Here is a 26350-nt window from a genome sequence, read left to right as displayed (position 1 = left end):
AAGTGAACGCTGGGTTCCTGCACTTTGTGCCGATTAAAAAAAACAAAAAAAAACAATAAAAATCAACTGTGGGGTGCAGAGTGCAGTTTTGGTGGGCACAAGGCAGCTTCCTAATTCTGAATGAGGCACAAGTTAGGCAACTGGCAGGGATAGGGTGGCATATGCCTTTATGCCCCCCCCTCATGTAAAAAAACAGTGCTTGAATGCAGGGAGTCCTGTATTCATGGGGGTGGCTGCCAGTCTTTGCAGAGACATGTGGCAAACTAGTGTGGCAGGCAGGATACAAGGTGCTTAACATGGCACCTAGCATCTGATTTTTCTATTGAAACCTCATATATAGGCATAAATTATTTCCTAAAAGACGTTTAGAATTATAGGTGGGAATTCATAGTTTTTTTGATAATAACAGTGAGCTAAATGAGAGACAGCTGCAAATTTATTTTCTTTTATCCCCAAAAAAAAAGAATTCACAGATCTAGAAATACATACAAACAGCACAATACAGGCACTCTTGGGTATTTTTTTAGTAGAAAATAAATAAAAGCTTAAAAGATTAACTTTCACAGGTTACACTTCAGCAAAACAAATAAGAGAGTTCAAGTAGAGAAATATTTAGTCTCACATAATTCCCAATCGTGGCTGACACTACACATCTTCGTATGAGAGCTTGACCACTGACATTACATTCAGTAAATGCTCAAAAAGAGAGCAGAGTTAACTGTGGTGTGTCACATCCAACACATTCAATCATATAAAAGGCCTCTGACCTTATCAACAGAAAGTTTCCGATTATTAATAGAAAAAGATGCCCTCCTGGGCCTCTCAATTTGATCATGTTTTTCCAATAACAATAAAAAAAACCCCCAGATTATCTGTCACAAGGCTTTTATTTCTGCCAAGATGTCAGAGAGAGAGAGAGAGAGAGAGAGAGAGAGAGAGAGTCTTATTTAAGACAAAAAGTTGTTTGTGTGAGACTGTCAAGCTGAACTTGTTATGGGCCACATGTCTCAAGCATAATATTAGGCACCTTGGATCTGTCAAAGCTATCATTTAATGCAAAATGGAAGTAGAGCGCTAACTTAATTTCTAATGCTCAGTCTTTAGTACGGTAAGTAAAAGGGATGAAAGAACATTTTTACCCACATCCATACACCTTTTATTACTGGCAAGAAAATCGTTCGAATATTCGACCATTCGATAATCAAAGTACTGTCTCTTTAAAAAGACTTCGACTTCAATACTTCGCCAAATTAAACCTGCCGAATTGCTATGTTAGCCTATGGGGACCTTCTACAAACTTTTTCAAAGTCTTTACACATCGAATAAAAATCGTTAGATTGTACACTAAAATCGTTCGAATTGTTAGATTCGAACGATTTAATCGTTTGATCGAATAATTTTTATACGATCGTGGGATTGCCAAATTCGGTGAAAAAACTTCAAATTCGATATTCGAAGTTTTTCAATTTGATGGTCAAATTTCAACGTTTTTTTGTACTTCGAAATTCGACCCTTGATAAATCTGCCCTCTAATCTCACATTTTGATAAATTTGCCCCTAAGTGTTGTGAGAACAAAAAAAAAAACTCTATATTCAAATATTTTGTGTTCTTATAACACTTAATAATAATATAATATATATTTTGTGTTTTACAACACTTAATAATATGAATCACGTAAGGCTACTTATGCTTCTTCTACTTCAATAAATCCACTTGAATTTTACTGAGTCCGCCTGGAGGACTGCTTATTAAGTAAGCGACTATATACCTCTAGAATTGAAGAGCATTTTGGGATAATACTTGCATTTGGTTACTGACAGCAGAAACTATTGGTGGTAGTGTTGAATAAAACACTACCTTTGATAAATAATAAATCAGTCCCTAAGTCATTACCTGTTTGTTGATAGCAAATCCCTTTTGGTAATTTTAATGATATACTGCAGATATAAATGCTAGTACTGGTGTAAGAAATTGTCATTGTGATTTTGACATTATATAGTAAAGCAGTTGTCTAGGGAACTTACTGGAAACCCTGATTTTCATAACAAAGTCCTATGTCTGCTGTGGGGACTCTAAATGAACTTACTGTATGCGAGAAAACTTGCTCAACGGGATGTAGGCAAGTTGGGGGTTTATCATGGCATCTTTTTAGTTGGGAGTTTGCTGTGGGGTCAGGTCAGAACCCAGGATAAAAAAAAACCCCTGGACAGAAGTGAGGAGAGAGGCTAGAGAAGGAAGCAGCTGGGAGCTGGAGAAGAGAGCAGCCTGGGAGGAGAGACGGAGCAACCTGGGACAAGTCAGCATGTGAGGACTACAGACCAGAGGGAAGCCATGATGAAGCTGACCTCTATTTCCCTACCTTTTTGGTAACAATAATGTAGACTTGTATAATTTGTTACTGTAAATATTGTAATTACTGTAATTACTGTTTTAGTATAATCATTTATGTGTAACAATCCATTGATTTATTTTACAGTATATCACTATAATATACGCTTATTGGTGTGGATTCATTGTCTGCTTGCTCAAAAGAACCAGAACCCTAGTAAGAGGGTTGAGGTATATTATTATTAATATAATAGCATAAAATCTACAATAGTTATAAAAGTAGCCTTGAAGATATGACTGTTTTATTTATTATTTTATTACTGAAAATTGATATCAAGGAAAGACTTCCTCAAATTGAGAAATAGATCTGTGTATAAATGTTCTGTGTAACAAGAATAACTGAAATATAAATGAAGTAATTTAGACACAGATTATTGCTAGTGGTTATTTATTTTACCTCCATCAGTTAAAAAACTTATATAAATGTTTTACATGTAAGAGGCTAGCACAGCCACAGTATACAGTACATACATAAACAATGTTTCTCATCCTATAGAGGAAACCTTGGATACTGTACATAGGCTCAGATTACATTTTGTAGGTATGTTTTAAGAGAAAGAAATATAACCAATATTACAGGCAAGAAAAGATCTGTTTAGAAAAGAGGAAGAAAGAATGGATAGAAAAGAAAGCTACTTACAAGGATTCTGTTGCCACAACTCTTTCAGTGAGACCATACAATGTACCACTGCTTGTTAAAAGGACCATGTGGCTAAGGTGTTGACTTGGCACTTTCTCCTTTCTTTCTTCAGAAGAAACCAACGAGCCAACGTTTTCACCAGATACTTCCTAATAGAAATAATTTCTCAATTAAAATCTCAAATTATAATAATTTTTATAATTAACATTACTTTCACTCTGATCCTTACATATACAGAACACGCAATAATTGTAAGGCTGCCACACAAACTGAAGGCCATTAAAGGAGAAGGAAAGTCCTATTATACTTGGGGGTGCCAAAAGTTAGGCATTTACTTACTTGATACCTTGGGCCGGATCGGTCATCTTCCTGCGTCGTCTTTCGTCAAATTTCTCAGGGCAGACGCATGCGCAGTAGAACGAAATAGCCGGCTTATTTGCTAAAGTTCGGCTTTTGTGCAGCAGTGAGAAGAAAGAAGAAGCCGGAAGACGAATGCTCCGTGGTGCTCGCTGGAAGAATCCCGGGCCGGTGCAGTTTTCTCCTGATAGGAGCACTGGGGTTTCAGGTAAGTAAATACGATCATTTGGTGGTGCCTAACTTTTGGCACCTCCAAGTATAACAGGACTTTACTTTCCTTTAAAAGACAATTTCTCCTTTGTTGGTTAACCTTTGTTTAACAAGTCCCTATTGATAAAAAAAAACGATTTACTTTTTTTTTGTCAGTAGGGACTTGTAAACAAAAATCTCTAGCCTCCTTTAAATTTTAAAATCAAAGTGTCTTTATGTATTTGTATTTATACTTATATTAAAAGGCCATATATTGTTAGAGGCACTCTTTCCCTTAAATCAGTAGCTTCCCTCCTTGCAGTAGCATTACAAGCATTTACATTTTTTTCCATATATTTTTCCTTCAAACATTTAATAATAAGTAGGCTGAAACTAACCCAAAACCAAAATCAAAACCAAAGGTGCAACCATACTACTGGTCAAAACCTGAACCCACCACAGACTTAGAGAAATAAATGTGGTGGTACAAAAGGGGTAAAGCAAACAATTTGTAGCAGGAGTGTCCACACAATGTCTTAAAGCTGGCTGGACCCTCCAAACACCCTAACCTCTGCAATTAAGATTTACTGGAGACCCATCTTATATTTAGGTGGGTCCAAACCTAAAAACAAACCTCACTGAATATTGAATGAATGTTTTGTGCACCAAGAGAGTTATGATTCACAGCTACAATGCAATTTATTTTGGCTGCCGCACTCTGCATGAGTTACAATAGCAGTGGCATCTACTGTATTTATAACTACCTTGAGTTTCTGATCAAAAGTACAGCCTCCAGTCATACAGTAGATATTATTCAAATACAGAAAGTTGGAATACTCAATATAAAATAAGGTATTCCTTCTTTAATTTCTCCTTAATAAAGAAATAAAGGAATGACACACACTGATAAATATAATCCCATTTAATAAGCCTTGGTGGTGCTATTGTAAAAGTAAATAATATTACAAACAACATCGTTCGTCTAATGCTCAATTTACAGTTGAAGTAAAGTGATTCCATGGACAAGCAAATATGGATTTATATTAAGACTCATTATTTTGCATGTGTACTTGAGTTAGACACACCACAATTTTCATGCAATGAGTAAAGGTTTGGGACCTGTTATCCATAATGCTAGAGACCTAGGGTTTTCCAGGTAAGGGGTCTTTCTGTAACATGGATCTCCATAGATTACATCTACTAAAAAAATCATTTTTACATCATTAAGGGGCAGATTTATTAAGGGTCGAATTGAAAATTCTAATTCCAATTTTCGAATCATACTCTGGCCATTTAAGAATTGAATTTGAATATTTGCCACCTAAAACCTGCCGAATTACTGTTTAAGTCAATGGGAGAGGTCCAGGGATGAATTTGGAAATGTTTGCAGCCTTCCTGACATTTGGAGAAAAAACTCGAATTGAGTTTGATTGAATTTGAATAAAATTTGATTCGAGTTTTCGGGTCGTTTAAATTCGTTCGACTTTTAAAAATACATTTCTCCCCAAGTCGAATTTCAAATTCATTCGAATTTAAGGGCGTTCAAAGAAACGCCCATGAATTTGAAATTCGACCCTTGATAAATGTGCTTCTAAATATACACAGTATAATTATTTTGCCTGTAATTACAGTAATAACAATATCTTAGTTTTGATATTTTACAAATATATATTACAGAGAAAAGAGAAATAATTTTTAAAAATGTTAATTATTTCATTAAAATGGAGACTATGGGAGAGGGCCTTCCTGTAATTCAGAACTTACTGGATAACGGGTTTCTGGATAACGGATCCCATACCTGTACTAAGGAAATGCTGTTTTGTAGAATATAAAGCCTCTACCATGAGCAGATTATAAGTAAAAACTCCACTGCCAAACTTAAATGTTTGCAGTATATCACATTTATCAGGAAATGCAGGAGCAAGGATATCTATCAAATCAACGATGGCCGAAATTGAAAAATTCTATATGTCAGCCATCAGAAAGGATATCTTGCCTCACACCTAATAGAAAGTGTTGTATTCATAGCATGGGAATGTGTCAGATTCATGGCAACATAGTCATCAAAAATGATCTGCTTGAGTATATGGAGAAATAGAAATTGGTACAGGAAGCTTTTACTGTGTCATAAATCGAAAGCTGATAATTATTTGGGAATCCCAGGATGAACTCACTTTATGAAAACACGTATACAAGGATGAAATATTATGCAGACTGAATTAAACTGTAGCTTGAATCTCGAAGCATATATTTTATATCTTTCTAATATAGTTAGTTAGCCAAAAATTTATTATATAAAGGCTGGAGTGACTGAATGTCTAACATTCCCAGAACCTAATTTCCTACTTTACATCTCTTTAACTCTAAGTTATTCCAGGGGACCGAATGGGACATAACTGTTCACTGAGTTTGTAATTGATCCTTAGTATTCAGCTCAGATTCAAAAGTAAACAGTTTTGATCCTGGTGCCCCCCCCCTCAAGTGACTGATTGGTTACTGCCTGGTAACTACACAAGCACAGACAGAAAAAATTTGAATATTGAAATTTATCATGTGCCGTCTCTTTAAAAATTTGACCATTCGCCATCTAAAACCTGCTGAATTGAATTGCTGTTTTAGCCTACGGGGGACCTCCTTGAACCTATTTGGAGTCAATTGGTGGACCTTGAAAAATATTTAGAATCGAATTTGATCGAATACGATCTTACTTTGATTCGAACGATCAAATACAGCCCATTCACCCACAAAAAAACTTTTTTAAGTAAATTTCAGTTGGTCTTTTTTTATTCGAATTTCGAGGTTATGGGAGTTAAAAAAAACTCCCATTACTTCGAAATTCGACCCTTGATAAATCTGTCCCTAGGAGTTGTCATGAAAAAAAGCCTATGCAAAAGGTGACTGTTATTTATTGCCTCAAAGCACATGATTAATCTCCTCCATGCTTTCAACAGTTTGACCAATTAGCCTTTCTTAGGGATTACCTTGTAGTTATTTTACCTGAATAAGAAAATGATCACAAGGCATAAGAAATGTACTTGGGGAGGAAACAAGCACTTATATATAAAGAAATTAACATGAAATAATTTTAATAGAATGTGCAATGCATTACATGATACAAAACAATGTCTTGATGTCTGATCCTACATTTTTAAATGGAAAATATAGAACATAGGAATTTAAAGTAACATTTAATAACAGAATACCCATGGAAAAAGAGCACTTTTGCCAAAGTTAATGCACCTTTGCCTGCGTTGATACCTCAAAACCTGAATTACTTGGTTTATAATTTACTGTATCCCACATCCCGAATCCTTTGTCAAAGATACAGCCCAATAATGAACTGAATCTGAACCCTAATTTGCATATACAAATCAGGGGAAGGAAGGGGAACCACATGATGCACACAGTTAAAAAAAATGTAACTTCCTTGTTTGAGTGATGAAAAGTCATGTGATTTTTTGGATTCAGTACAGCCAAATCCGAATCCTGCTAAAAAAAAGGGTAAATCCTGGCTGAATTTAGTGCTTCCTTAGCAACAATATAAATGTATGGGATATGAAGGAGTTCACCATCCCTAGACTGTAAAAAGGGAGTAACCCAAGCCTTGGGAGAAGTATGCGTTTCCACTGTCCCAGTGGTAGTAATTGTATAGCACATGGTTGAACTTGGTCTTTGAACTTGGGACTGGATGCTGTTAAAGAGCCTGAAGACCTCAGTAAGAAGATCTTTCCTAAGGTAACCAACACCTTAGCGAAGTTGGATATTTGGGACTCTGTTTTTATACATTATAAACAAGTGGTCAAGACAAATGCAGTTATTAAACAAATTTTTGAATTCATCTCATTAGGAATGATTCTGCACTAAATGGCAGGCACAACCTTAAGCAGACATTTTAATCATTTCTCTGGTTAATCCTTTCACAGGAGAAAAAACATTTCAGCTAAATATAATGTTTAGGGGACACTATTAAATAATGATTTAAAAGAGCATACTATGTCTCCATTTAAATGTAAACAGCCCACTTCTGTTTGTTATATTATTGGCCAAAAGTCACTTTATCTGCAATTTTTAAAGCATTCTGATGCATGTTGGCTGTTATAACTTGTAGTTCGTCAATCCCTAACGCCAAAAGGGGGTAATAATTCCACACACTGGCTTCACTTAGAAATGTTGATTCTATTTTTCATGGAGTAAAGAGTGGCTTGTTTAAGATTTGTAGCTGATTATTTTGATTCACAGGGTGATCATTTAGGTTAAAAGCTCGTTTATAAAGATAAACAGAAGGAGGGAACAGCATATACCCTTTCAATGTATCTTAACATTAGTGACTAGCTGTAACATCTCCTTTCGTTACATCCCACATGGCATCTATTCTAGGGCCAGTGTTTCATGAAAATGGAGACATTTAGTGTTCTCTTGAGATAAACATTTTAATCTTCAGTGACAGAGTGACTGAAGCAACACACTGGCAACACAATGACTGACAAAAGAGGCATATTTCTTAGGCACAAGTCAAGAAGATAGATACAGTATTACAAGGAACATCCCAAGTTTTCATCTAGCATTGATGACTGAACAGGCTACTACTGAGACTTATGGGGCTGATCTGTCAAACTGAACATCTCTTTCCTTCGCTTTTCTCTTATTTCTTCCCTTATTACTTCCCAACTTGTCTTACAGGTTTGCACTTCCTAATTGCTTTGACCTTCTAAAACACATAATAAAATTTACTTGGAGAACACATTAGCTGAACTCAAGACATGAAGACTAATCAGTTTAGGTAGACATCCACAAGCGGTTCTCCGACGATCTATTACTATTGCCCGCAATGAACATAAAAAGCATTCAAGGGGCACTTGGTATTGTTGCATTTCTATTTTTCCAATTGAAAACACAAGGGGGCATATTTATTATACTGTGTTAAAAATGGCGGGATAATACACTACAAATTTCGTTGGGTAAAAAAGCAGAGCAAAATTTTTACACATTTTTTCTTGGAGTGACTTCCTCTGGAAGCAGTGTAAAATAACAGCGTCAAATCTGGTGTTTACATGGTGTAAATTACACACACATGATAAACTCACCATTTATTTTACACAACTTTTTACACCATTTTGGGGGTTTTTCGTTTTACACAGCATTATAAATATGCTCCAAGGAGTTTCTAAGTTGCGGTGGCTCTGCTGATGCATGATGCACCTGCCGACATGGTACACAGATATAATTTCATGGACAGTACCTGGATATCGGATGGGATAAGAAGGCCACCATATAAGCACAGATAACAGTTAATTGCATGAAATGTTCTTGCCATTTTATCTGTGCATGTATGGGCACCTGTATAGTTTGGTCACGACCAGCAGACACTGGTCTGTGAGGAACCCTGAAATAAAATAAAGAATTATTTCTTACCACGTCAGACTTTCTTGAATTCTGTTGAGTGTTGTTCTGAGCCTGCTGCTACTGAGACCAAGGCCTGTGGATTCGTACTGCAAGCCCGAAGGAGTAGATACCTTGTGTATAAACTGGTAAAAGTCATTTGTTAGCAGATAGAAACATGGAAAATATGTGAACCATTGTTTCAAGTTCCATGGAACTGGAAAGGATGTGGGTTTTACAGGTAGACATTCCCATGTATGAAGACCTATACTGCTTCCCAATGTATGTCATAGGGAAGCAATGTGCAATAGGTGTTCTGAGCACCTCTATAAGTAGCAGTACCAAGGAAAGCCCTATTCAGGGGGGACCTACTCCTTTCCTAAGAGTGGTTCAAACACCCACTACCACAGACAACAAGCCAAAATACTAATGCATATTACAGAATTGCCTGCACAACTGGGGAAGGGAGGCAAGAACCGAGAGGTCTCATGTATTGTAGTCTCTACTTGAGCAACAAAGTTGCTTTAATGGGCAGTCAGCAAACTTCCCCGGGCAACAGTAGAGTTGATTTATGGATGGGCTATATGTACTGGGCCCCCCCCCGTTTCATGTGCTTTCAGGTTATACCACTGCTACTTATCTCAAAGCCTAACAAAGGCTACAGCCGGATACAAAAGGATTTTGAGAACTCATTACTGTATTGCCATTTACATAAACTGCTGTGTTTATTTCCTTTGGAGAGGAGGCAGAACAAGTTAAAACAAATAAACTTTCCTTTAGTGCTTTATAATAGCAATTAATTAGGAAAATGTAGATTTTTATTTAATTAAAAGAATAGTGCTGTTTATTGTGCTCTTGTTGCACAAATAGAGAAGAGAAATAACAGAGGTTGGCGGGAACCTTAAATTCACCTGAGAAACAAATTGTCTTTCCAAGAAAGTAATTAAGATGGCTTGCTTGCTCACTAAACCATTTGTAATAAAAGGTAAATACAGTGCGTTCAATACCTAACTTTCGAATATTTCTATTTAATAACATATTGATCCAACTGGTCTGCCTCCTCCTCTGACCTTACCTTTAAAAAAACAAAACAAAACTGAGATACAAACAAATGGGATCTCCGGTACATGATTGCTATGCTACAACCTCCTCCTCTCTATACTATTTTCTCTCTTACTTCTTTTCCTTGGTTCATACCTTTTAACCTTAATTTGTTTTGGTTTGTATAATGTTGTTACCTCTATTGCTCTTAAAGTCATATGAAAAAGTTTGGGAACCCCTCTTAATTCTTTGGAGTTTTCTTTATCGCTAGCTGAGCTTTCCAAGTAGAAACTTCCTTTTAATATATAACATGCCTTATGGAAACAGTAGTATTTCAGCAGTAACATAAAGTTTATTGGATTAACATAAAATATGCAATATGCATGATAACAAAATTAGACAGGTGCATAAATTTGGGCACCCCAACAGAGATATTACATCAATACTTAGTTGAGCCTCCTTTGGCAAATGTAACAGCCTCTAGACACCTCCTATAGCCTTTGACGGTATTTTTGACCATTTGTCCATACAAAATCTCTCCAGTTCAGTTAAATTTGATACTAGGGAGGATTGTGGATGCACACCTAAGGCCAATTTCAAAAAGTTTAAAGCCCTGTCTAAATGATTCAAGTAAATATGCAAGTGCATGTAATTTTGAAACAGGGTTTTTTTTGTCACAAAGTTATGATCATAATATTGATAAGCCGCCATACCACGTCAAGGTAAAACCCCACATGGTGGTCCCTAACTTATTTATCTTTAGTCATAGTAAAAAAGGTACATTACCTCTCTGAGTAGTAACAATTCTTTATGTAAACATCTCCTGTGCCTTGGTTTCAAACTCTGTGCTAAAATCTTCCCCCGCCAACTGCTAAGCGGCTTTTAAGTGGGAGAGACTGCCTTAACCAACGCCCATTTTAGAAAAGTAGAAATCAGGTGTTGTAATTAAAAAACAAAGTAGAGTGATATGTGCAGTTGCACAATAGTGTGTATACATGTGTAAGTGAAATGTGCAGGTGTGTATGGTAGTGGTAAGGGAAAGTGTTTGTGTATTGGGGAGTATGTATGAAAGAAAGCAAAGAATGAAAGGGTGTAAAAGAGAAATAGATGAAAGACAGTAGTTGTGTGTGTACATAGAAAAGTGTCTAATGGGACGTTGGTTTTTTCATGGCTAGATCCTCCCATGCCGCTAGCATCTGTGGCTTTTAAGGGAGACAGATTGCACAAACCAAGGCACAACAAGTGAGGGGGACCACCAAAAGTAAAAAGGGGGGGTATGAGGGTGCAATAACCACATGAGCTTAGCCAAAGCTCCTGGCAAATACAATACTAGGGAGGATTGTGGATGCACACCTAAGGCCAATTTCAAAAAGTTTAAAGCCCTGTCTAAATGATTCAAGTAAATATGCAAGTGCATGTAATTTTGAAACAGGGTTTTTTTTGTCACAAAGTTATGATCATAATATTGATAAGCCACCATACCACGTCAAGGTAAAACCCCACATGGTGGTCCCTAACTTATTTATCTTTAGTCATAGTAAAAAAGGTACATTACCTCTCTGAGTAGTAACAATTCTTTATGTAAACATCTCCTGTGCCTTGGTTTCAAACTCTGTGCTAAAATCTTCCCCCGCCAACTGCTAAGCCAACAGTTAAATTTGATGGCTGCCGAGCATGGACAGCCTGCTTCAAATCATCCCATAGATTTTCAAAGATATTCAAGTCAACTTTTGAGAGTTGCTTTGAGGATCCCATGCTGTCACTCTTCAGAGGAGAGTCAAACAGAAGCACAACGTGCAATTGGCCACCTTAAATACCTTATTGGACACACCTGCCAATGAAGTTCAAGGCTTAACAAGCTAATCCAACCAATTTGGTGTTGCCAGTAATAAGCATTGAGAAGTTACATGCATTCAAATTAGCAAAATTACAAGGGTACCCACAGGCAGTTTTTCCACATTTGATTTAATTTCATACAACTGAATACTGCTTCACTAAAAATCTTTGTTCAGAAAACACCCCAGTGCTCAGTTTTTCCTGGGAAATAAAAGACATACTGTTATCTTTTTTTGTTGAAAGTGGAGTAAATTATTATGCAGGCTGAGAGGGGTTCCCAAACTTTTTCATATGACTATAATTAACCTTGTTAAAACTATGTGACATGGCCAGGACTGCCACAATATCAGAAAGGCAGATCTTTTTGCTCAACCTAGTACCTATCTGTCAATTGTTTAATTTGAAAATCAATAAACAGTTTTAAGGAAAAAGAATAACAGTGACCCAAATAAAGGCTGTGAGTGATCTAATAGGTCACCTAAAATTGTCCAAAACTGGTATTTAGATTGCAGGGCAATATGGTAATTTCCAAAACCAAATCTACTTACTGTATCATTTCTGCCAAAGAAATTGTAAACGGCATACAAGTTATAATCAAACAGCTACGACATGCAGTGGATGACATCAAATGCAATTGGTTTCGATATTGTCATCATTTGCATATATTTCCCTGAAATGATAAATAAAATTCCATTTAAATTGCAGGCTGAAAAATGAATATTTTATCTTCAGTACCTAGACCTACTTGGGAACACAGCACTGAACATTGTTATGATACATCTATAATTTAGAGAGTAGTATAAATGCAATAAAAAGTGCAGGAAGACAACCATTATACTAAATGTACAGAAATAGAAATGTTTTAGAGTAGAGATTATAGAGATTACAAGAGGAAGAATGTCATTACCCCAAAGAGCTTACAATCTAAATGAAAGGGAAATTAGTAAATAGTCACCATTTGTTCTGTTGGTACTAAATTTGTAATTTCTAAAGTTTCAAAAGATTTAGATGTGGTTTTAAAGGGGAACTATTGCGAAAATTAAAATTTAATATAAGCTTCAGCATACTGAAATAAAAAACAATACAATCAATTAAAAATTCTGAAATAATCAAGTTTATCTTTACTATCCCTCTCTCAGCATCTGTTTCTCTACATTCTGTCTTCATTCAGGAGTTGGGTGACAGATGAATGATCCAATATATCTTATAGAGGGGCTCCTTTTGCCTAGAATATGTATTAGAGTTCACTGTTATTAAAATCACCAGAAATCCTGTCTAAAATCCTGTGCAAAAGGCAGTTATTTTGTTAGATTTTGTTTTTACTGGAATCAGTTTTTTCGAGTGACCTTTACTACATCTGTTGGAAAGGAGCCCCCCTATAAGATATATTGGATCATTCATCTGACACCCAACTGCTGCATGAAGACAGAATGAAGAGAAACAGATGCTGAGAGAGGGATAGTGAATATAAATGTAATTATTTCAGAAAGAAGGCATCATTTTTAATTGATTGTATTTACAAAAGTTTCTTAGTTCAGTATGAGGAAGCTTATATTAAATTTTAATTTTCACACTACTTCCCCTTTAATGATATTCATGGAAAGTTCTTTGCAAAGAGAGAGAGGAAAATATTAAAACAAATTTTAGAAAACAAGGCATGTGCTGTAAAATTAGTCACAGATTAATTTGGGATAAGTATGAAACGTAAGCCTCTTTAGGGGGAAAACGGGTGAATCGGATCATAAGACAAATACATTGATCCAAAGTAAAATTTTTCATAGGAATAGAACTAGGCAGGAATATGCTGTTCTATGAAATATTGCTAGTAGGAAAACAGATAGCACCTATCAAGTAAGGGCCTTGTGATATGTGGCTGTGGCCTGGCCTTCTCATTGTAATGGGCCTAAATATATGTTTAAAATTCCTTTGTTAAAATGTATACACTTGTAGATAATGTATTATACACGCTAGCATTATACACGTTAGCATATGCACATTTGTTTTAATTCCACTTGTAACAAGGTCAGTAGTATCTTCAGAGTTAGATGTTCCCACAAGCTTCTTGGCATACTACATGTTGGACATTGCATAAACAATTACAAAGCAGACACCAAAACACAAAAACTTGTAAAACTGTACATAAAGGAGAACTCGAGCCATAAATTAACGTTTTACCACTTAAAGGGTAGGATGACCCCATGTTCAACATGAGTGCAATGAATAGGGCTTCTGTTAAACACACTTTTGCTTAGTTTTTTTAAATCATGAAATACCTATGTTTTTTGTTATTTCTTGAGTTAAATAGGGAAGTAAGAGTTACTCCATGTTTGGTCCCTGTAAGGTAAATAATTTGATTACCAGTGCACAGATAATGTACTCCTGCTAACAAAATAATCATAAGAAAGGTAGACAGGAGGGAGCTGTATACTGTTAATCGAATTATCTATTTCACCAAGCAATAATTATATTTTTACAAGTTTTTTCCCCCAAGTATTCAGAATAGGAAAAGGGTGCTGTTGAACACAAGGCTGTTTCGTATCAACTGCATATTGGCTTCTGTAAGCATGCTAAACTGATGCAGAAACGTACTGTACCTGAGATATAACTTATATGACTTTAATGTAAAGGGCTGCCAGGCATATATTTCTTCTCTTCATTCAGGCCAGGGATTAAAATGATGAACAGCTCTAAACTCAGTTCATGCATTAAACATTTTTTTATGCTGTTGTGAAGTTAATAACTGCTAAAGGTGCTCTACAATCATTTTAGCTGGACTCATTTCGTATTGGAGTCACTAGAACCTCTGGTTAATATGACCTCCAAAGTCACTGGCAATATTAGCAATGGGATTTGTATGTATGATTATGTATTTTATTAGCTAGAAAGTAATTACCGTTCAGGCCACATATCTCTCTCTCTCTCAATCAATATTACATTCGGGAGTCTAAAAATATTTTATGCCATTCCAAATCTTGCACCTAATATAACATTAATAAAAATCTTTACTAATGTTTAAACCAATGACTGGTCAAAAAAATTAGTTAAAATGTTCCCATAAAACACTCTGCACAAAGATTATACACAGTATCAGCTTATTTATAGCCATACTGGTTTTTCCAACATTAATCCACAAAAAACATCACAACAAAGGTGCTTAAATGACTGCACATTCATAGACATCCTACAAGTAAGTAACCATGCAGACAAAAACACTTTAGAAAGCTGTATTTCACATTGCTAAAAACAGTCTTTTAATATATTTTGCTGAGGAGCTTTCCTTTTCTAAATGGGAAATAAAATATCAGCAGTGTATGGCTTCATGAATTCTAAAGAAGCTTAGCTTAAATGAAAATTGTTACTGTACTTATACTAGTAAATATATACAGTACTAGTAAAATACTAGGAAAGTAGTCATTCAGTGTAGTGTTGGTTAAAATCGGAGCATTGGCCTTGTTCAAACTATAATCTGATCTCTTTTGGCTTCTCAGAGTTTCCCTTGAAATGCTATATGGCAGGGGAAAAAAAATCAATATTATAAAACATTCAGAGCAGCAAGAAAGAAAAAGCTTGTTTAGAGGTCTAGGAGATAGTAGATTATTTCAGATGTTATGCAGAGAACTGTAATTTTCAGCTAAAAATTAGATTTTCACCATGAGAAATCCATTGGTGAGTGCAGTGCCAGGACACTAACCTCAGCCCTGTCTTAGGGCAGACACCAAGTAGGTTATTTACTAAACTCTGAATGCAAAAATCATGAAAAAAATTGCGATTTTTTTGTTATAAAATCGGACTTTTAAAAAAATCACGAATTTTTCGGCATTTATTAAACCCTGAGGATGGAAAAGTCAGAATCTGAAAATCCAGCATCTCAGACCTGTCGAGGTTGCATATAAGTTAATGGGAGAAGTCCCAATGATTTTTTTGATGTGTACTGGATTTGTGCAATTGAAATAATCCAAAAAAATTTACTGATTTTTTCCTGCAAAGCTAAATTTCGGGAAAATGTAATAATAAATAAGCATAAAAAAACAGAGTGGATTTGATCTGAGTTTTGCAGAAAATACTGAGATAAATTCGGACTTTGATAAATAACCCCCTACATACAGGACCCCAATCTGTTTTGCACTTCCTTCTGCTCCTACCTTGTGTCTCAGAATGAAGTGCAAGGTCGGGGTGGGTAGTGTATCTCCTACATCCGCACAGTATAATAAAGACCACAATCGCAGGTCTTGGACTGGACAACTGCAGCCTTTTTTGGACTCTGAATGAACTTTAAAAAAAGTCTTGTTACCTGAGCCTAGGGTTACCAACTGCACAGTTTTCAATTGGACAGTCAGGTAACAAGGGGGTTCAGTCACAAGTCTGAAACCTGGACAGGACTCTGCTCTGACTGATGAGCCATTCAGCCAACCATGACCATTGTGTCCTATTTCTGCCCCCTGATGTCACTTGCCTGCCGCAAAATATCATCATGCCATCCCCAATGAAACCCACTCCAACCCACTCCCTGTCTGGAACAGTAGCCTATCAAAGGTAGCATGCATAGCTGAACCTGGAATGGGCTGAGCTAGGGGAGTTCATAAAAAGACAAGTTCGATTGTACTCGGTATTTAATTGGCCTACTGTTTCTAAGGCCAGAGGTTTTATCATAATTTGGAGCACCAGGCACAAATCCTACTATGAAACATGAAGGTGCCTTTTTATTAAACCTCAAATTTTTCTGGTCGAGTTTTTATAGGGGAAAAACCTGTTAAAATCATGTAGAAGTAAATGGCAGATGGCCCCTTTAACAAGTGGAACATGTATTTTACTTTTAGGATACTCTAAACTTTTGGGCTGTTTGTGCTGGTTTTTGTTCAATAATCCAATAATTTCAAGTTTTCGGCGTGACAATTTGACAAATTCGAGTTTTCGTATTGACAATTACAAAAGTCACATGATTTGAATTGATGCTTGATTTTGTATCAATTTTTTGTTATACCAATTTTTTGGAGAAGTTTGATTGGTAAATTAAGGGGATTCAGGTTTGGGAGTTTGGTTGAAATTTTTTTTAATAAAGTGAGAAAAATTTAGTTTTAGTAAATAACCCCCTTAAACTTTGGGGAAAAATATTAAACAATGAAATATTAAAACTGTTTTACTTTCAATATGTTTTTTTACTCATGATTATTGAGAAACTGAGAATTAGGCACAAATAAGATGCCAACAAGTTGTGGGTGCTGCCAGTGAGGGTTTTCAGAGCATTTTGCATTAATGAGTTTTCTTAAAATCTATCTGCACTATTATAAGCTGGGATTACTAACAGCCACAATGATTAATATTTATATGGCAAATGCTGAGATGAGCCTTCATTTTTAGGGATATATTAATTTTAACTTAATTTCTATAGCGCATTAATCAGCACCTGTTGGTGTTGTCACAAAATTAACATGATAATGAGGTGTTTTGTACACACACAGGTGTTGTTCAGGAAATATAAAGCAAATTATAAAACTGTAAATGTTTTACATGCATTGGAATGTTTTACACTGAGCAATAACCTTTTAAGATGAAAATCTGCTTTTTTTGTTTAATGTCACGTGATAAACTTGGTGGGATGGTTATAAGAAGATTTGGGGGCAAATTTACTAAAGGGCGAAGTGACTAACGCGGGCGAAAATGCAGTACTTCGCCGATTTACTAACGGTCGCTGGCATAACTTCGCTAGCGAAGGAGATAGACTCTAGCGGTACTTTGCTCCCTAACGCCTGGTGTTAGGAAGATTTGGGGGCAAATTTACTAAAGGGTGAAGTCACATAGTGGGCAAAAATGCGGTACTTCGCCTATTTACGGTGAACGGTCACTGGCGTATATTCGATAGTGAAGGAGATAGACTCTAGCGGTACTTCGCAACCCCATTTCTGCTGATCAATGTCCCCTCAAAAATTGAGGCCAGCGCAGACTACAAATTGTGCTGTGCTCAAAGAATTTAGTGTGAAAACACAAAAAGTTTGTATTAATTCTGACCTGAGGACGCAAATGGTGATGCCCAAATGCATTTAATTGTGTGATACAGGAAGACAAGAGGTTCTTAGCTTTGAATAAATACTGATCTGTAGATACAATTTTAAATTTTTTGGCAGTAAAGTTTATATATGGACAAACAGTGTGATGAAGGATTTTGTCATTCCATTTTTCACTTTCACAAAAGTTTTGAAATCACAAACCATACATTGACCATCATCACAACACATAATTTCAGTGGAAAGAAATGTGATAATGATGCGTATGACTGGGAAGAGGTTTGATTTTGTTAGTGTAGTGGGACATGGTGACCTATCTGGGCCAAATAGTGCTAGTGGGCAGTAGCTGCTGTAGGAAGAGCACACACACATTATAAGTGAGTCACTGAATACAGCAACCATGTTAACTTTTTGTGGGAGTTAATTTATTTCACACTCATGCAGAGAGTTGTGAAATCCGGTATAAGCTTATTCAATAGTGTTTGTAAACTTCAAATTTTTCTCACCATTCAGTTAAACTGGCTCAGGTGCCAAATGCCCCGAGCCTCTCACTTAAGGAAGGGGGGAGAGAGAAAAACCATCCCCAACTTTGATATCCCCAATCTCCAATTTGGTATTTAGCTTACCGGATTTCTGCTGTGACCCGGGTGCAGCCGCCCCGAGTCCGTCGCCAAGAAATAAACGCCAAGTTACGATTATTGATGTATGGCAGCGCACTCCAGACCACATTCAATAGTCACCAACACCGCAGTCGCTTGTTAAAAAGATAAATTTTATTTGAACATTAGGCTAAAAAGCGTCTGAGGTCTGACGCGTTTCGTGTTCACACACTTCCTCAGAGACCTCTAGGTCTCTGAGGAAGTGTGTGAACACGAAACGCGTCAGACCTCAGACGCTTTTTAGCCTAATGTTCAAATAAAATTTATCTTTTTAACAAGCGACTGCGGTGTTGGTGACTATTGAATGTGGTCTGGAGTGCGCTGCCATACATCAATAATCGTAACTTTTTGTGGGAGCATCTCCTGTCTGCTCATCAATATAATCTCTCTTCAGCTCATCAGGGACATCACTTTCGCTATAATATTCCTTTACTAGCTCATCTGATTCATACTGAAAAAGAAAGAAAATGCTAACATCATTTTTTTATATTTGAAAAAGATAAAAAAAACAATAGTCTGCAATAGTAATTTGAGAAAAAAGCAACGAAGAGCAAATAAAAATAACATTTAGAAATAACAAAAGGCCACAGTTGCAGCTGCACATACTACTTTGCAAGATTATGATTGGATTTTGAAATATTTTGGAATGCTCTGCATTGCAGGTAAAAATACAAAACAACAATATTATCTTGCATCCACAAAACACAAACAAAGTTAAAAGTATAAATCTTATGCCAGTAGGCCTTATTTTGGGGAAAGTGAATCAAGGCATCTTTAAATCTGAATAATTGCAACTCACATCCCCATTGTATCCTGACCTCTTCTCTCCCTCAAGATTACTTGCTCTTTAAGTTGTCTTCCATTTCAACCCTCATTTTCAAATCTTTGGTGCTTGTTTCTGACCTTTGATTCATTCTCTTGTATACCCATCTCCACCACTTCACATTCCACCCATTTTGGCAGCATTTTTACAGCTGGAATTCCAATAAAACCTTTCCCAAATACACTTTTCTTTTAAAACTTTTTTATTTGACAACATTACAGCATTCATTTTCGTCATAGCTGTTTTTTGTACATTTTTACTTTCAGATAATGGATACTCTCCTACGCAGAGGAGGACATTCCCAGCAGATTCAAATACCCTGAGGGTGAAGAAAGAAAAAACTTTTTTCCATCATATGTCACAGTTATACAGCATAAATCAGAATATTCTAGTATTGGAAATTGCTCATTAACAAAAATTAAACCAATGAACTTAAACAACCGTTTCTGTGTCCATGTTTAATATGAAGTTACAGTATTGCTCCTAATGCAGTATATAAAACCATGCAAAGTATCATCCCGTAGGTGTCAACTCCATCCAATCTCCCCATTTGCTACACTTATTCAATTATAGAAAATTAAACCAGAAAGGTTGCATCCAACATATTTATTATAACCTGGTGTATGATATCCAAGGCGTCCAGATTTTGGTGTAAACATTATAATTATCTGCAGTAATACTCAACATTCTCTCATTTACCATAATCCAGTTCATTTTGAGCCTGAACATGATTATAGGAATTGAACACTTTTTCTAGGACGTAGCAATAGTCTGTTTCGCTGCTGTAAAGATAAATTGTATGAGTTCGCGATGATACTTATTTGGAGCTGGAATAGTCGTGTTAAGTAACACCATCAGGGGATCTTTTCGAAGCCTGATCCCCATAATGGAATCAATCAATGTAAATATTCTGGACCAAAATCTGAACGCCTGTCTACATTGCCACCAAATATGAAGCATAGTACGTGGGGACCATATACCATCCAGATATTACCTTATATAATGTTTCTTGAGCCAAAACATTCGTTGAGATCTTAGACGTATTTGTCCAAACTTGCAGCCATGTAGATTCATCTACCATAGTACCCAATTCTCTTCCCCATTGCTTAGAATAAGTTGGAAGGGAAGAAATCGAGGAATTCAAAATGTCTTTATACAGAATGGATATTATTCCTCCACTACTAGCGCAACTCCGCAGGTTAGTGAATTTGCCCCTATGTTTTTTCATATTTTTCCTGCTCATATTTGGTTTCAAATTTTGGCTTTTGACAAAGACCCGGAATGAGGTTTCATAATCCAATATGAGCATAAAGAGACTTCTCCTAAACGTGCTGTGAACTATTTTGTGGTCATCATTACTTATAACAATTTCATTCTACAACAGTAGCCCAATAAATAACATCATATCAAACTGCACACTGGCAGAAGTGTTCCAGAAAGATTATGTTACTCATAAATGCTTTAGCATAAGCACAGGGTGACTTTGTACCAGTCTTGGAAATGGCGCAAGATATATGAAGTATATTATTACATTCATCCTTGCTGTCAGCAACATGCTCAGGGATGAGCTGCAACACTAGCCAAGCTTCAAAACAAGCTAGAAGGCAAAGTCAAAAGAGTCTCAAAGCCAAGTACAAGTAAAACTAAAGAGACGAAGGAAGAAGGGGAAGAAAGTCAAAATATTTTTTGGACAGAAATATAGTTTATCTAGCCATCAACACCATTTGGATAATACATGATGTTTGCCACAAACTCTGTAGTTAAATTAGGTAGCTAGTCTTAAAATATAACGTAATATTTAATTTAATAAGCTACTTTGTCAGTATCAGGTCTACTAACCCACTGCAGCAAATCAAAGTTTGGCATTAAACAGGTGACCAGTGAATTCAACTCGTTGACTGTTTTGAGTTTCTAACCTGCAAACTTTGCAGCTATTATTACAATGCAAAAGGCCGGCACTTCGGTTAAAAAGAAAAAGGTGGTTTATTACAACAGGTCACAGACCGACATCACCTGACACGTTTCGGGAGCAACTCCCTTAATAGGCTTTAAGGAAGTTGCTCTGGAAACGCGTCAGGTGATGTCAGTCTATGACCTGTTGTAATAAACCACCTTTTTCTTTTTAACCGGAGTGCCGCCTTTCCATCCTTTCGCATATCTCTTTCTACTTTATATGTTTATTATTACAATGCCCTTTTTGAAATTGTGAAATTATTTACACTAATAAAATTTAAAGGAGAACCAAATCCTAAAAATACCTATGGCTCGTAATGTCATATTTTATATACTGAACTTATTGCACCAGGTTCAGCATCTCAATAGCAGTAATGATCCAGGCCACCAAAGTTGATACAGTAGCTCCCCATTTTGGATTTTGCTAAGCTTTAATGCTCCTTAAAATGCAAGCGTCATTCACACCAAAGATATTTTTAACCGAGTGAAGATGATGTGTTTGCAACAGCATTTATTTCCTGCAGAAGCAATAGCTGCTTATATTGTCACAGTAATAAACAAGCCTGTTTTGAAGCTATAAAAATCATATCTTAATATCATCTTGTAATCATAAAGCATGTACAAAGAAAGAAAGCAAATGCATGATTCGCCCGTCTCTCTCTAATTCACCCCTACATTTAACAAAAAAAATAATAATATGGGCTTCATCACTGTGTCTAAAGACCAATTTATAGTTTAATTGACCATATTCCATGAAACGGAGACAATTGCCTATGAAAAGGAACAAGGCTCGAACAAATACAAAAAAGAATAAATAAAAACAATCGCTCTTATGGAAACAGAAAGAAAGGTTTTATATGACCTATATGGATAATCTGATTTTGCTGAATTACAATAAAAATGTAATTCCAAAAATGATTCTGTGGCAGTTATCATTGTCTCTATGACCCATTAGATTGCAGGCATACACGCGTCAATTGTATTCTATGTAAAAATCCAGATTGTGTGAGTTTGTCCCTGTCCGATATCAGTTGGTTGTAGGATAACCACTTCCTTTCACTAGTTTATTAAGTTTGCTCTTCGAGTAAAACCTCAAATGTTCAGTTAATATAACCTTGACACTTACTTGTTCACCAGAGATAATTCCAATTGCTTTTCAAGTGGATTGCTACATTTGAGAAGTAGCAATGTCTCAAATTCTGTAAAGTGTGTCTGAGTTGGAGATATTGGAAGTGGAAAATTACACTCAGTGCCTTAAGTTGCTTTTTTACGTAAGAAAGGTCCTTTCAGTCTGCAACTGCTCTACATCTGTTTATTGCCCTTTGGGGCCCAAAAATCAGCAGTTTGGAAACAGGGCATTACCCCAAAGTGGTAGTTAACAAATGTCGGTTTTAAACCTGTTTAGAGGAGTAGATAATGCTGTACTTTGGTTGGGGATGTTAGGATGGATATTTGACATGGGGTTACAGAGGTCAATATGGACAGTTTTAAACGGCCTACAAGGACCCTAGACTCAAGGGGCAAATTCACTAAACGCGTAAATTCGCTAGTGTTACTTCGCACCCTTACGCCTGGAGAATTTGCGCAACGGACGTAACTACGCAAAATCACTGACGTGCGAATTATTCTGAACGCTATCTTTTATGCCAGACTTCCTTCGCCACCTCAGACCAGGCGAAGTGTAATAGAGTAGATAGGGATTGCTTCAAAAAAAGTTCAAAATTTTTCTAAGTCCCAAAAAACGCTGGCGTTTTTTCTTTTTTTATGGGTGATAGGCTGAAAAAGATCGAAAAAATTTTTGGGGCTACCCTCCTTCCCCCCTACATTTCCTGACTCATGGCACCTTAACTATACAGTGGGCACATGTGTAGGGCAAAATAAAAACTTTGATTGCTGTTTTGAAGGTTTCCCAGGCTTGTGTAGTGCTGCTACATATACCTCCATTGTAACTTCAATTTGGCACCTTATGCAAATTAGGAATTGCTAGCGTAACTTCGCTTTGCATGGCGAATTAACGCTAGCGCAACTTCGCAAGCTTACGCTTCCCCTGAGCGCAACTTCGGATTTTAGTGAATTTGCGTAGCGCTGGCAAAAATACGCCTGCCAAAGTGCGGCGAAGCGGACGCTGGCGCAACTACGAAGCTTAGTGAATCTGCACCAAGGCATGTAACACCAAAATAGGCAAAATCCCCATTTCATCTGGGAATGCAAATGCTAAATATGCAAGCTGGAAAGTGCTAATTACCCCTAAGGTTGAGAGAGCTATGTTAGCCTTCATAGAAAGGGATTTCAATTATGATTATTTTATTATGTAGCTGCTTTGGGATAAAAACCCCAGCAGAATAAAGTTGATGGCACATGTGTTCCCTCCGCTTCTCTCCACCGAATGAATATTAATGAGGAGGAGAGAAGCGGATGCACTGAAATCAGTGATATATTTAAAAGAACTGTTTCTACGTGTGTGCCTACCCAGAGCCGAGTGGAGTGAAGATTGGCTTTAAATTTCCTGCTTTCACGTTCCTCAGGCCGATCTCTGCTCCACGCATTTGCACACAGATGGATACTGTTTTTTAAATGCAAATACAGGAATGCTGATTTCAGTGCAAACGCTTCTCTCCGCCTCATTAATGTTCATTTCTTTAACTATGTTTACCTTATTCCTATCAAATAAAAAGCCCAGTAGAATAAAGCTGAGGGCACATGTGTTTCCTCCGCTTCTCTCCACCCAATGAATATTAACGAGGAGGAGAGAAGCGGATGCACTGAAATCAGTGATATATTTAAAAGAACAGTTTTTACTTGTGTGCGGCTACTCAGAGCTGAGCGGAGTGAAGATTGGCTTTAAATTTCCTGCTTTCACGTTCCTCAGGCCGATCTCTGCTCCACGCATTTGCACACAGGCGGATACTGTTATTTTAAATTTGGATACAGGAATGCTGATTTCAGTGCAAACGCTTCTCTCCGCCTCATTAATGTTCATTTCTTTAACTATGTTTACCTTATTCCTATCAAATAAAAAGCCCAGTAGAATAAAGCTGAGGGCACACGTGTTTCCTCCGCTTCTCTCCACCCAATGAATATTAACGAGGAGGAGAGAAGCGGATGCACTGAAATCAGTGATATATTTAAAAGAACAGTTTTTACTTGTGTGCGGCTACTCAGAGCTGAGCGGAGTGAAGATTGGCTTTAAATTTCCTGCTTTCACGTTCCTCAGGCCGATCTCTGCTCCACGCATTTGCACACAGGCGGATACAAATGTTTTAAATTTGGATACAGGAATGCTGATTTCAGTGCAAACGCTTCTCTCCGCCTCATTAATGTTCATTAGGTGGAGAGAAGCATACCAACTGCTTGTGTGCCCTCAGCCTAAATGCAATAATCTCACAGCAAGAATCTGTTTATTTAAATTAGCAATGTAGCATACCTGAGTGCTCAATTTATCTCAGATATAGCCCAGCTTTGCTTTTATTAATGAGCAATAAAATTAGCTAGTTTAAACGCGTCCTATAAATAAGAGTCTGATTTTAGCAAAAAGGAAATTAGAGAAAAAATAATACACTGGAAGCAAATCACTTACATGTAGTTGCAAAATGCTAAAACTTGACTTAACAGGACAAAGTTCCCAGGTCTCATTTTCAAGGAACATCCTTAGTTCTTCAAGGCGTGTTCTGAAAAATAAAAATTTGTTTTTCAAATCACGAATCGGGCTGTAAAAAAAACCTTGCTAACAGTTAATTTCCGAGAACACCTCATGCATAATCTGTTTGGTGCCGAACATAAATAAATCATTGATATCATAGTACTGTCTTGAACAGGCTAAAAAATAATCAGTAATTCAAGGGAAGTGGTGAGCAGGCTTGAGTGTTAAAGGCTATGAAAATGTACTGACTTTCTAAATGCAGCCCATGCACTTCACCAAATACAAAGTAAAATAGGAATCATTAAACTTTCATAAAAACTCAGAGACTTTAGATCCCATGGGTGTACAGCACAGCATGACTAATGTAGGTGGTTAACTTAGTAGATAACTTTGTAGATTGACAGGTAACTTTTCTGCTAAACTAAATAAACATAGTAAAGCTTAAATTCATAAGAATAGACATCTACTACAAGCATGGGACCTGCTATCCAGAATGCTCGGAATCTGGGGATTTAAGGATAAGGGTTTTTTTTCCATAATTTGGATTTTCATACTTCTGTCTACTAAAAAATTATTTAAACACTAAATAAACCCAAAAGGATTGTTTTTACTCCAATAAGGATCAATTATATCTTAGTAGGGATTAAATACAAGGTACTGTTTTATTATGAAAGAAAAGAGGAAATCATTTTTAAAAATATGAAATTATTAAAATTGAGTCTATGGGAGATGGCCTTCCCATAATTTGGAGCTTCCTTGACAACAGGGTTTCGGATAGCGGACCCCCATACCTATATTCCTATTTACACATATTTATAAAGCCACGTATGGGCAATAAGGGGTCCACTTAGGCCCCATCACAACTGGCCTAACAGTTTGAGAATGACTGCTTTTAAGATTGTAACTGTTTAATGCAAATAAGAAGTGATGAAGGCATAGATGCATAATTAGTTTATTCTTTTTCTAATACAAGAAAAAAATGAGGCAGCATAATATAGTAAATTATTTTCTATTATCTATAGCTGAGAAAAGAAAGGTTGAGAACATAATAGTGTTATGGATAAACAGAAGCCTAGCAGTATGCATTTCCAGCTATATACTTAAAGGGGAACATCGCGAAAATGAAAATTTAATATAAGCTTCAGCATACTGAAAGTTTTCTAAATATAATCAATGAAAAATTCTAAACTGTTTTTGAAATAATCAAGTTTATCTTCACTATCCCTCTCTCAGCATCTGTTCTTCCTCATTCTGTCTTCATGCAGCAGTTGGGTGTCAGATGATCATTGACAGTTAGATCCAATATATCTTATAGGGGGTCTCCTTTTGTATAGAAGATGTATTAGAGCTCACTAGACATCGGGGCCCATTTACTTAGCTCAAGTGAAGGAATAGAAGAAAAAATACTTAGAATTTCGAATGGTCGAATATGGCTTCTTCGA

The 26350-nt window shown here is 36.5% G+C and overlaps 1 pseudogene; it reads right to left on the bottom strand.

Annotated features, from left to right (window-relative positions):
- LOC108719673 overlaps nucleotides 1–26350 on the bottom strand; it is a 91130-nt pseudogene that overhangs the window by 8922 nt on the left and 55858 nt on the right.

Source organism: Xenopus laevis, chromosome 6S (genome assembly GCF_017654675.1).
Source record: "Xenopus laevis strain J_2021 chromosome 6S, Xenopus_laevis_v10.1, whole genome shotgun sequence".
Lineage (NCBI taxonomy): Eukaryota > Metazoa > Chordata > Amphibia > Anura > Pipidae > Xenopus > Xenopus laevis.
Note: the sequence above shows the minus strand (reverse complement) of the source record. Positions and strands in the feature narration are given on the sequence as shown.